Below are 13,997 nucleotides of genomic sequence, written 5' to 3' on the forward strand. Positions count from 1 at the left end.
TAAGCAGAAGTTGAAACGATTGCACCCTCGTTGGAGTTTGCAAGTGAAGAAAGAGATCCAAAAGCAGTTCAGTGTAGGATTTTTATCAGTGGTCAAGTACTCGAAGTGGTTGGAGAATGTCGTCCCTATTCCCAAAAAGGATGGCAAAGTGAGAGTTTGTGTTGATTTCCGAGATCTCAACAAGGACAAGCCTAAGAATGATTTTCCTCTCCCATACATCAACATACTAGTTGACAGTACAACAAGTCATTCGATGTTGTCCTTTATGGACGAATTTTTCGGGTACAGTCAGATTTTGATGGCTCCAGAGGACATGGAGAAGACGTCCTTCATTACTGAGTGGGGTACGTATTGCTACCGAGTCATGCCATTCGGGTTGAAGAACGCAAGAGCCACCTATCAGAGAGCAGCGACCACCCTCTTTCATGACATGATGCATCGGGATGTCAAGGTTTATGTAGACGACATGATAGTGAAATCCCAAAATAGATCAGATCACTTAGCAGCTTTGGAAAGGTTCTTTGAGAGGATTAGGCAGTTCAGATTGAGACTGAATCCCAAGAAGTGCACTTTTGGAATGACTTATGGGAAGTTTCTTGGATATATGGTCAGTAAGAGAGGCATAGAGGCAGATCCAGATAAGATCAAAGTCATCCTTGACATGCCTACATTGAGGACACAGAGAGAGATCATAGGCTTCTTGGGTAGACTTCAGTACATCAACAGATTCATCGCCAGATTGACAGACATTTGTGAGCCCATTTTTCGACTCTTGAGGAAGAGTCAACCTACTATTTGGGATTATCAATGCCAGCGCACATTTGAGAGGATCAGAGAGTACTTGTTGTCCCCTCTAGTATTGGTGCCTCCTACACCAAGTAGTCATTTACTCCTATACCTGTCAGTCTCAAACGTGGCATTGGGATGCATGTTGGCTCAGCTCGATGATTCCAGCAAAGAGCGAGGCATTTATTATCTGAGTAAGAGGATGCTAGATTATGAGACGAGATATTTCATGATTGAGCGCTACTACTTGGCATTGGTTTGGGTCACTTGCCGACTGAGACATTACATGACCGAGTATTCAATGCACTTGATATCCCGTATAGATCCTCTAAGGTATTTGTTTGACAAGCTCGCTCTGGTTGGTCGCCTCATGAGATGGTTGGTACTTCTAACTGAGTTTGACATCCATTATGTCACTCAGAAGTCCATCAGAGGGAGCATTGTTATAGATCACTTAGCCTCATTACCGATTTCTGATGGTAGAGTCATTGATGATGATTTACCAGATGAGAATGTTGTTGTTGTGACTAGTCTGTCAGGTTGGCGCATGTACTTTGATGATGCAGTCAACCATTCCAGATACAGGATAGGTGTCTTGTTGATATCCCCTCATGGTGATCACATTCCTAGATCTGTTCATTTGGCATTCTCGAATCAACATCCTACCACGAACAACATTGTTGAGTATGAGGCTTGTATCTTGGAATTAGAGACGGCCCTTGAGCTCGGGATTAGACAAATGGAGGTGTTTGGTGACTCCAATCTGGTATTGAGACAGATTCAAGGTGAGTGGAAGACTAGAGATGTAAAGCTTAGGTCTTACCATGCATATTTGGAGCTACTCGTTGGGAGATTTGATGATTTGAGATATACGCATATGCCTAGAGCGCAGAACCAATTTGTCGATGCCTTAGCTACTCTAGCATCCATGGTTGATATTCTTGTTGATGTCATTGTTTGCCCTTTGCTGATCGAGTTGAGATCTACTCATGCCTACTGTTGTCTGATAGACAACACAAAGCCAAATGATGGTTTGCCTTGGTACCATGACATATACCAGTTTTTTAGATTCGGTGCATATCCTGAGGCTGCCACAGCCAAGGATAAGAGAGCATTGAGACAGTTGGCCACCCGATTCGTGATCTACGATGCGACATTGTATAGACGATTAGCTGGTAGGATGTTATTATTATGCTTAGATCGCGCCTCTGCCGATCGAGTGATGAGAGAGGTTCATGTGGGAGTCTGTGGACCACATATGGGAGGACATATGTTGGCCCATAAGATCATGAGGACTGGCTATTTCTAGTTGACCATGGAGACGGATTATTGCCAGTTTGTTCAGAGATGTCCAAAATGCCAAATACATGGGGACCTCATTCACATGCCACCTTTAGAGTTAGATGCATTGACATCACCGTGGCCATTTTCAGTATGGGGTATCGACATCATCGGGAAGATTTTGCCGAAATCTTCTAGTCGTCATGAGTTCGTCTTGGTTGCCATCGATTACTTCACCAAGTGGGTGAAGGCCACCTCATATGCGAGATTGACATCAACTGGAGTTGCTAGTTTCAATAGATCACACATTATATGTCGCTATGAAGTCCCTCATTAGTTGATTTCAGATAGAGGAGTACATTTTAGAGCAGAGGTTGACACTTTAGTGCAGCGATATGGCATCCGACATCATAGGTTATCTGCATACAGGCTGCAAACGAACGGGGCAATAAAGGCCGCGAATAAGAATATTAAGAGGATCTTGCGGAGAATGGTTGAGACTTCTCGGGATTGGTCAGAAAAGCTCCCTTTCGCATTGTGGGCTTATCAAACTTCTTTTCACACCTCTACAGGAGCCACTCCCTACTCATTGGATTATGGTATGGAGGCAGTGCTACCAATTGAGATTAAGATGGGTTCATTGAGTGTAGCATTAGAGCAACAGATTCCCAAGGCAGATTGGGCTCAAGCTCGATTTGATCAGCTCAATCTCCTAGATGAGAGGAGATTGAGGACAGCAGACCATGTTCGCGCATATCAGAGGAAGATGGTCCGTGCTTTTAAAAAGCGGGTCAAGCCCAAACAATTATAGATATGTGACTTAGTCTTGAGATTCATCAGAGGGTTGATCAAAGATCGTAGAGGGAAGTTCAGACCTAGCTGGAGCGAACCTTATTTCATCAAGGAGTTGACCCCAAAGGGCACTGCATGGTTGATGGATTTAGATGAAAACCAATTCTCAGAGCCGACCAATGTGGATCAGCAAAAGAGGTACTATGTTTGAAACCATGGTCGCAGGATGAGTGGCCATCATTTCATTTAGCCATACACACTTTCACCATTTTTATATATAGTCTGTTGCTAGCCCATTAAACCTTGCATGCGCATTATAGCCTTTTTTTTTATTGCCTTGCTCAGACTTTCACACCGGGATAGGGGCCCTTTAGTGTATGCATGCACTGTTGAGGAGTTTCATGAGCCTTAGACCTAGGGGCACATTCTTCTCATTATCTTTTCCTATCACTGCACCACTACATTTTCATCTCATTTCATTGGTTGTGTTATTCGTCTCATCTTCTTTATTATATCTATTGTTGGTTTTGCATCATCTTCCCCCATCCCGAGTGATGATCCTCCTCAGTTCATTACATGGAGGGTAGTCATGTTATTTCCATTATCTATCCCACGGACATTGATCCAAGGATCCTTAGCTTGAGAAGGTCACCTCATCAAAGAGACTTTATGCTACATCAGCATTTGAGAGTATGTTTATCCATTTTTTACCTCATCTTGAGAGCTTCTTTGTTTGCGTTCAGAGCATGTACATTTTGTATATATGTAAATAAAAAAAAAAATGCATGTGTGTAGTATTTTCTATCATTGAGTGTGTATATTGATATTTGAGGGTCACTTTATTGAGTATGTTTGTTGACGGGAGTTCATATGTGAGCTTTCCGAGACCTTTCCTTCTTTGTATTCATTTTGTCTTATATTTTGAGAGTCAAATGAGTGACCTTCTCTTAGGAGCTCTAGGTCATTGTCCATTCCATCATTGTGTTCGTTATTCATGTGACTTCCCTTCGTATTTGATTTGAGCGGATCATCACTCATTCTTGTGTTCTGCGTTTCATCATTATCCTCGCTTTCACTTCTAATTCATCACTTTCATTTCACCTCTTATTCTTTCCTTACAGTGACCCATTTCGGGTTTGATACTCTCTTTGCATCATCATTACACATCTCACTATCAGTTCATTTGGCTTCATTTGTCTTCTCATTGACATCATATTTACGTTAGGCATCCTCAGGTCCATGGCTCACATGATTTACTATACATGTTGCATTTTATACATGAGGGCATGGGTTTTTTATCATTGGGTATTTGGGCCTAGTTTTCCTTCATTTTTATCGCCCTATCACCCTAGCCTACGTTACGTCCCATGTCTTAAGACCACCCTGAGGCCATGGGATCAGATGTCATCTTCGACAGCCTCTACTCGAACAAGTGTTTGAGATCTGGTTGATATTTAGTGATTACTACTCAAAAAGTGCTATTTTATAGCTTGTAATTAACTCTTTTAAACACTTTTGAGTAGTAGTTATCACCTTTTAACCCAATTAACATATTAAGGACCTTTGCAATTATTTCTAATCACTTTGTGTAAGTTTTGGTGTTTTTGTTAGTAAATTGATCACCAAAGCAATCCAAGATTGAGGAGAGTTCTTTGGAATCCATGGCAAAGCAATGGAAAGCTCAGAAACATGAAGAACCAAAGTATTGAAGCTTTAAAGTCCTTTGCCATAAGCAAATCCGGAATGCAAGGAGGGGAAGCAAAGAGAAATCTAACATGAAGCATTCTAGATGACAGTCATGTCAACCACTTTTGGAGCACTTCCTGGAGTTCAATTTATACATGCTATATGTCGTTTCGAAGCTCAGGAATTCAAAAATCCAATGCTTCAAACGGTGCATGATTCAGAGTTGAAATGAAGGAGTTACAGCCATTGGAAGCTGATCACTCCAAGCTGAAGGCAAATTTTGAACGGCTGCGAAATCAGCCTTGGGCTGCGAAAATGGTGTCCTTTTGCTGCGAAATTTCGCAGCCCTCTTGCTGTGGAATTTCTCCTGAAGCTTCCCGATATTTGCGACCGACATTTTGATATTTTTTGCTTTAGATATTTGATGTCTAAATCCCCAAACTCTCCTTGTAACCCACCTATCATAGGATTCCTTAGTCTTTAAGTAAGAACAAAGGGTGAATAACCTCTTATATATAGTTTGTAATTTTCTTTACACAAAATCATCATCATGTAATCGGCGAAAGGAAGAAATATATTTTACAGAGCACTTGCTCTGTTTTTCCTTCATATTTTTGTTTTCTCGTTATTTTTATTTCTAGCAAATCAAACTCTGAGGATTTTTCCTCAGAGAATGAGTGGCTAGGCTCTTTGTCTCTTGGAGTGAAGAAAGCCGGGTAAGTTTCCACATGAATAAATTGGAAGTTTTGTTGTTTTAGTTTTTAATGAAGAGAAAGTGTGACCCGTTAATGGTTTTTATCTTTTTAGTTAACTTAAAACGCCTTTAAATCACCTAGGCCAACACTTGGTAAGGCAAGTGGTCTCCGTCCATTGAGATACACTAGTTTATCTCTTACAAACCTTTGGGAGGTGGTTTAAAGGTAGGATTTTCTAGAATAGCCAACACTTGGTAAGCTTTTGGACTCCAAGAAGACATCCATTAGCTATCTCTTGCGACCTTTTGACGGGTAATCCAAGGTTAAGGATCACCTTGAATGGCAAATGCTAGGTGAGAGGCATGAGCCATTGCAAAGTGCATCAGTGAGAGGGAATTAGTGTTTGAACCCATTAAGGGGAAGCATCTGTACCACACCGGTTAGAGAATTAACTATATGTTAATTCTCTAATGCGAGGAAAAGAAACAAGTGACCGAAACTCTCCTTTTTGTATGAGGAACCTGAGCCTAGTGATCTAAACTCCAAGAAACACTTTTCTTTGTAAGTAAAATCAGTTACTATTTTTGGTTAGTTTAAAACCAAACCTTTTTCACTCAAACATCTTTATGTTTTCTTTTAAAGCTAACCTTGAAATGAAAAGGCATCAATTCATCTTTGAATTAATATCAATTGTGAAGTGAAAACCCATCCCAGTGAACGACCCTAGAGCCACTATGCTATGCTATGCTAGCTAAGGCTATCCTAGTACATGGTGTAATAGGTTATAAATTTTGCTGATTACTCCCTGATGACAAAAATCAAGGGACACCAGCTGGACACGAATCAAATGGCACCACTGTCAGGGACCATTGAGAGGACATGAATCATCTGAGACAGCAATTGGGAACGTATCATTTAGATATTGCCATGCTCCTTCTTCTAGGAGACACTTCTCCAATGTTTAGATTCGTTTCAGCCACGTTTGGATTACCAGGATTAGGCGTTTGATGATGGATGATTTGATGTCACCTAACCTTTCTGATCTGTCACACATTTGATGCCATACTGGGGCATATTTTAGTTTTGGTTGAGAGTTATAGATCTTCATGGAGTTACATGATCACCCCCACTTGTGAGATGCGCATCAAGACAATGATGTGTTCGTTATCTTATCATGATCCCTTAGTGGAGCCTCTTTGGAGCCATTCAACCAGACCCACATTTTTCGGCATTTGTATGTCGTCATGCTTCTTATTCCATGAGACTTTTCCTAGATGTTTAGGTTTGATTTGGATTACGGAGATCGCACATTTGATGATGAATGATTTCATGTCACCCGATTTCTGACCTATCGTACATCTAATGCCATACTAAGGCATATTTCCGTTTTAGGTGAGATTTACAGATCTTCATGGAGTTGCATGCTTATTCCTACTTGCGAGATGTACGTCGAGATGATGACCTATTCGCTATTTTTACAATGATTCCTTAGTGGAGCCTCTCGGGAGCCATTCAGTTAGGCCTGCACTTCTCAGCGCTTAGATGTCATCATGCTTCTCCATTCGAGAGATACATCTTAGATTTGTAGGTGCGATATTGTTATGGACATGGATGACTAGTGTCACGCATTTGATGTCATTTGATTTTTCCGACCTATCACACATTTGATGCCATATAGGGGCATATTTCCTTTTTCGGTTGAGATTTGTAGATCCCCACTTATTTGCATGATCATCCACAATTGCGAGATACATGTCGGGTGGATGATTCAATTTCACTTTGTCTTGATTCTCCAATGGAGCCTTTCTTGAGTCATTCAGTCAGGCTCGTACTTTCTGAGATTGTTGTGATTTTTGGATGGAGTCATCTTAGACGCATGGATTCCCACATCATCATTTTAGTGGAGTACATGTCAAATCTCTTATGCATCCCCATTGAGTTATTCACGAGTTATAAGGACAGACCGGATGCACCAATTGTTATACTGGGGCATATTTCCCTCCTCTAGCTGTAGAGATGATGGTTTTCTCACAGATCTATTATAGTTTTCATCATTCGGCTGAGGGATATTGACATGCTTTACTGGCCATTGTTCCTATGATTTTTGCTGGGGCGAGCCTTCAGCAAGGCATGACCTTCGAGTTTTGACTACCTCATTATCCATGATTCTTCAGTAGATTGTTGTGTTGAGATCGTGGTGGTCACCCCAGTGAACTATTCTCTTGAGACTTCCTAGTGGATCATTCGTTTGAGATGATGACGGATTCATCCAGTAGAGCATTTTGAGTTAAAGGAGTTACACTTATTGTGACATCTCGTCAGGCATCGTGATCTAGTCAAGTAGGTTATGAGACTATGTTCACAGTCGATTTGATCATTCCGACTCGCTAGCAGAGCATCTTTTGAGACTCATGGAGTCTTTTTCAGACCCTTCCAGTGGATTGAGAGTTGTGGCAGCACGCTACACTGGGGCATATTTCTCCCTTCATCATTTCCTTGCAGTTTGATGTTCAAAGCCACCTTTCATTCTCAATTACGACGTTCAGAGTCGTCTCTTTCCAGCCTGGCGTTCAAAGCCACCATATCTTCTCAGTTGCGACGTTCAGAGTCATCCCTTTCCAGCCTGGCATTCAAAGCCACCGGTTACGACATTCAGAATCATCTTTCTCAGCTCGACATTCATAGTTATCAATTTAGTTTGGCGTTCAGAGCCGTTGTTTCCGCTTGGCATTCATAGCTATGACTTTTAGTTTGGCATTCAGAGCCACCGTTTCTTCGTTGTTTGGCATTTAGAGCCATGGTTCTAGTTCGGCATTCAGGGTCATTATATCATCTTTAGTTTGGCATTCAGAGCCGCTTTTTCAGTTTGGCTTTCAAAGCCGTTGTTTTTTTTAGTTTGGCATTCAGAGCCACATCTTCATTTCGGCATTCAGAGCCACATTTTCATTTCAACATCTATAGCCTTTTTTCTGTTTGGTGTTCAAAGTCGTTGTTCATTTTTCGTTTGGCGTTCAGAGCCGCATTTTCATTTTGGAGTTCAAAGCCGCATCTTCATTTTGGCGTTCAGAGTCGTTGTTTGTTTCTAGTTTGGTGTTCAGAGTCATCATACCTTTTTTTCGATTTGGCGTTTAGAGTCGTTGTTCGTTTCTAGTTTGACGTTCAGAGCCATCATACCTTTTTTTTTTATTTGGCTTTCAGAGCTGTTGCTTCATTTTGGCGTTTAGAGCCATTGTTTGTTTGTAGTCCAGCATTCATGGCCATCATACCTTTTTTTCGGTTTGGCATTCAGAGCCGTATCTTTAGTTTGGCATTCAGAGCCGTCATTTGTCCTTAGTTCAACATTCAAAGTCATCATGTCATCTTTGGTTTGGCGTTCAGAGCCACATCTTCATTTTGGTGTTCAGAGCCACATCTTCATCTTGGCATTCAGAGTCGTTGTTCATTTTCCGCTTGGCGTTCAGAGCCACATTTTCATCTCGACATTCAAAGTCGTCACTTTTCCGCTTGGCTTTCAGAGCCGTTGTTCATTTTAGTTTGGCGTTCAGAGCCACATTTTCATCTCGACATTTAGAGCCATCATCTTTTCTGTTTGGCGTTCAGAGCCGTCGTTTGTTTTTCCAGTTTGGCATTCCGAGACATCATGTCTTTCTTCTGTTCGACGTTCAGAGCCACATCTTCAGTTTGGCGTTCAAAGCCGCACTTTTAGTTTGATGTTCAGAGTCGATGTATTCTATTTAGCCTTCAGAGCCACGTTTTTAGTTCGACACTCAAAGTCATCATGTCTATCTTTCATTCAACATTCAGATTCATCACCATTTCCTTCCATTTTGACGTTCAGAGCCCATGGGCATACTCTTTTAGGGCTTTGAGTCATTGTTTTTCTTTAGTTTTAGCATTTAGAGCCGTTTTTCATACCCATTCATGCATTTTGAGTCACCATCTTTCTTTGGTTTTGGCGTTTAAAGTCGTTATGCATACTCATTTAGGCATCTAATGCCACTGTCATTCTTTAGTTTGGCGTTCAGAGCCATTGTACATACTCATCCAGGCACTTTGAGTCACCATTTTCTTTTCTCATTTTGACGTTCAGAGTCATTCATCCTCAACCGTATCATTTAGAGTCACAGTTTTTGTCATTCATATCCACTGGCATTGCATATCTGACCTTCATAGGTTTGCACTTGTCCTCGTTTTCCTCACCTTGTTACCTCGTGCTTATCGTTCTTTCATTGCTCTTCCAGATTTCTCTTTCCATTGCACATGACATAGTCCTTCGAGTTCACGACGACATATTTCGGTCATGTTGTTGGTCACCCTACACTTGGCATGCTCATGTAGTTCAAATAGGGTAGTCTCCTTCGAGCACATTCTTTCTTGTACTCCAAGGTGATTCGACCGTTATTCATCTTTGATGTTGTTTTTCAAGTCACTTTTAGAGACGTCTTAGATAGAGTCTAGATCTTTAGTACGGCTTCAGAGGCACTTTGAGATATCCGTTTTTCTCTTAGGATTAAAGCCTTTTTGTTCATCTGTTGGCTTAAGTGAGTTCGTGTTTCACTAGTGTCCCTTTGGGGGTCTCCTTTGTTCTTCTGTAGAGTTCACTTCATTCAATTCACTATTCACACTTTCTTTTCACTTTAGTGTTCATATTTTTTACACTCGTGAGCTCTACCGAAGAGGGACATATTTGTAGACCCCCATTTAGGGCTCATTTCCATGCATTTTTCTACATCTCGTTTTGCTAGGTGTCGCAATCCTATGAGACCACATGTTGTCTTTAAGCTGGCTATTGGAGAAACAGGTAGTGGTTTTGAGAGGCAATGGGAGGTCGCCACGTGTCAAGAATACTCTGAGAAAAGCTGCAAGCCATTACAAGGGTTGGAGGTGATTTTGTTGCTAGGCTTCGGAGATATTTTTTGAAGAGGTTAACTTGGAGAGCAGGGTAAAGGGGTAGACAGAGGAGGGTATTCAATTTTGGAGAGGTGAGAGATTTTGAGCGTGTTCTTTGGTTTGGGAGGCAACACATCGAGGTGAGGAAGCATTCTGTAGCAGGGGAGCATAGTTTTACTTGGAGAGCAAGTTTTTATGAGAGTTTCTAGGCTAGTTATAGGGGAGAAGATATTTTAGGCTTGCTGGAGATGACTTTTATGGGCTGCTACAGAGAGGTTTGAGTGCGATAGAGGGAGTTTTCTTGGGAGAGAGGGGAGTTTTTGAAAGCTGAAACAGAGGAAAGAAAGGAAACGTTCTGAGGTACGTTTGTTAGACCACATTTTGTTTGCCATTTATATCCTTTGGGTTGCTGTGACTATGTTACAATATATCCATGCTTTGTTCTTCATACGAAATTTGTTTTAGAGTGATCTGATTCTTTTTTTAACTCTCCTTTGGATGTCTGAGTCATATTTTTGGGATTTTATTTCCACCTGGTTGTTCCCACCCATGCATAGCCTATCGACTGCCATATGAGAAAGGGCTCGATTCAATGTTTTCTTTGGTTTATTTGATGCTCTGTTTTTATGCTTGCTCCCTTGTTGTTTACCCTTTATTCTCGGTGGTCATTCATATCCCCCAAGGAGAAGAGTTTTGGCCAGCATTGCCTTTGATTTCCGCATGGGCAGAGTTTTTGAGCTGGGGTAGCTGTTGTTTTAATTGTTCATGAGATTGTTGAGTTATTTTGCTCAAAAAGATTGGCGACAACCATATCAGGGTATTAGTGTTATCTTTCGACTATTGGTGGTTCTGGATACTTAATTGGGTCTTAGCAAGGGGCAAGGTTGTCTACTAGTCATCAGATATGAGACGCTAGCACTTTGAGAGCATGGTTTGGATGTTCAACTAAGAGTGTTAGCAAAGAAGAAGGGTGTTGTAAAAAAATTAATTTCACTTGAGGAGAGAGGGAAATATTCAAAAGAAGAATCAATTTATATACAGATGCTTATGGGGATGGGCAACATGTCAGCATTAATATTCTGTCATCCATTTTTTAGGGGCAGTCTGCTGCCAATAAGCAAATGAGCTTCAGAACGAATAACAACCCAAAGTAGACAATAAGTTACATGGTTGAGCGCGTTGTTGGGCATGGATCATTTGAAGTTTTTTTTCAAGAAAAATGCTTAGAGACCGGTGAAACTGTGGCTATAAAGAAGGTTCTTCAAGACAAGAGATATGAGAACTGCGAACTCTAAGCTACGCGTTTTCTTTACCACCCTAATGTTGTCTCATTGAAGCACTCTTTCTTTTCAACCACCGAAAATGATGAACTTCATCTTAATCTTGTATTTGAGTACATTCCTGAAACTGTTCATCAGGTTATCAAACATTACAATAAGTTGAATCCAAGGATGCTGCTGATATATGTGAAGCTCCATACATACCAGATTTTTCGGGTATTGTATCTTCCTATTGGAGTTTGTCATGGGGACATCAAACTTCATAATCTTTTGGTGAATTCACAAACCCACCAGCTTAAGCTATGTGACTTTGGAGGTGCAAAAGTCTTGGTAAAAGGGGAACCCAATATATCTTATATTTGTTCCAGATATTATAGGGCTCCTGAGTTTATGTTCAGAGTAACCAAGTACCCTACAGCTAGTGACATCTGATCTGCAGGTTGCGTTTTTGCTGAGCTAATGCTTGGACAACCTCTGCTTCTTGGAGAGAGTGGAGTCAATCAACTTGTTGAGATTATCAAGGTTTTGGGCACTTCGATAAGCGAGGAAATTAAACGCATGAACCTTATCTATACAGAGTTCAAATTCCCCTATATCATACCCATTTCTCTCTCTACACCACACCATGTACCCATTTTCCAAATGCCCTTCAAACCCATTCCCTTCACCTTTGCATGGCCATACATGGCCACACTAACATCCATTACACATTCCTCCACCCTCTTGCTCATATTCTCCTATGTCGTTCACTTCATCATCCATCATACCCACCCCCCGATACCCATCAAACCCATTTCTCCTACCATCTTACCACCTTCCCATCCTACCTTCATGCTTCATCAAACCCATCACCATTTCCATTCCCATGCTTCCATCATCCATTTCCCTTCACCATTTACCATCACCCTCAATGGTCCCCCCATATCCATCTACCCACAACCCTAATCCATAATACCCACACCTCCATCCTTTCAAACCCCTAAAAGCCACTATTCATATTTCATGCTCCATCAAACTCATCACTATTTCTATTCCCACCCTTCAATACCCATTAAGTCTCTTTCTCTCACTATTCTTGGCTCAACCCAACACTAATCCATGTGTGCAAGGCTATTTTCATTTCACCATATCTCCTATTCATCACTATCATACATGCACTTATGGCTTTCCTTCAACCTTCTCATACCCATCTCTCTTGCATCATGTATCCTCCACATCCATCTACCCACTTCTCTCTCTAAATCTTCATACCCATTTTCTAATACAAGCTCTATTCCTTCATCAATCTCCGAAACCCAAGAAGTCTGCAAACCATCCTGCTCAAATCCTTTGCTTCGAATTTTGCACTGCTAGGATTTCATTCTTCAAAGCCTCAGATTTCAGACCTGTTGTCATTCTAATAGGATTTAGTGTAATTTTTTTTGCTGGGTTGTTCAACTTTTGTCTTTAACCTCAATTAAGATCTTTTTTATGGTGAGATGGAGTTGGGATGTGTCGATTCATCAAATTTGTTTTCCCATAAGGTGCCAGAAGTATAACCTTCTGTTGCTACAGGTTCTAGACCATATAATGTTGCATGTAATATACCATCTGGACTGTCATTATGGACTAAAATTTGAAAATTCTTGAGTCATTGGTAGGAGAATAAGATGAATCTCTAACTGGGATTACTGAAAAATCAAGCTATGCACGTTTCGTTAGTGGGATTGGATCGCGCTTGTCTCTAAAAAGAAAATTTTCCACATCTGAAAATGGTCCTGATGGAATCTCCAACAACGGCACAGCCTGGTTTGTTTGGAACACTTACAAAAAGGAATAGTTGACTCATCTGGGAATGCAGTGATGGTTGTGCAGTTCAAGGCTCGTCATATAGTCACTCAAAATAAGTGGAGATATCTGGAGGGTGGATTCGACTTGGGTATGACATACATCACAGAGAAGATAGTCGCTATCAGAAAGACTGTATAATGCACCTTTGTTTGAAAGAAAAGTGGCTAGTTGCTCATGTGATGACCATAATCGCCCCCTCAATTTAACTCATGACTTCATTTTGTCACAGTGAATACTCGCTCTCTTTGCAATGGAAACCTGAATGTCCCCAGTGCTGATTATGCAGCATGGATTAGATAGCAATGTGGTAAACATGATGAATATTGGGAAGATTTCGAGGTGAGCATTATCCATCCCAATACAGTTTATTATCGAGAGGCTATTTTACACTATCTCCTATAGAGCATTGCGCCATGGCTCTGCTAATATGGATGTTTCAATGGCTTTGAGAGCAAATGCCTAAGAAAATATTGATAATCCTTACCTTAGGATAGCATCCTCTCCATGTGCCTGCTTTAAATCTTGCATCAGCTGGGGTAGACCAGCCAACAAGCCTTGTGCATTCACCAACTACCAGGTTATGTCATTTTAGGATAAAAGGCCTCAGGATTTGTGATGATACTGATCTTCTATATGGAGACTTCAGTATGACTCCTGTGACAATAACTCAGTTTCTTCTACAGCTGGCATTCTTGTATTAGTCTCAGAAGGCACCTAGTTTGATCAATATGGAACCTTTAAAAATGGGTAGATTTTA

General features: G+C 41.0%; 1 pseudogene; it reads left to right on the top strand.

Moving 5' to 3' along the window:
• Positions 1-11,279: 11,279 nt before the first annotated feature.
• LOC132255168 (shaggy-related protein kinase alpha-like) lies at positions 11,280-13,958 on the top strand (annotated as a pseudogene).
• Positions 13,959-13,997: the final 39 nt, after the last annotated feature.

The sequence above is a fragment of the Vitis vinifera genome, chromosome 15 (assembly GCF_030704535.1).
Source record: "Vitis vinifera cultivar Pinot Noir 40024 chromosome 15, ASM3070453v1".
NCBI lineage: Eukaryota > Viridiplantae > Streptophyta > Magnoliopsida > Vitales > Vitaceae > Vitis > Vitis vinifera.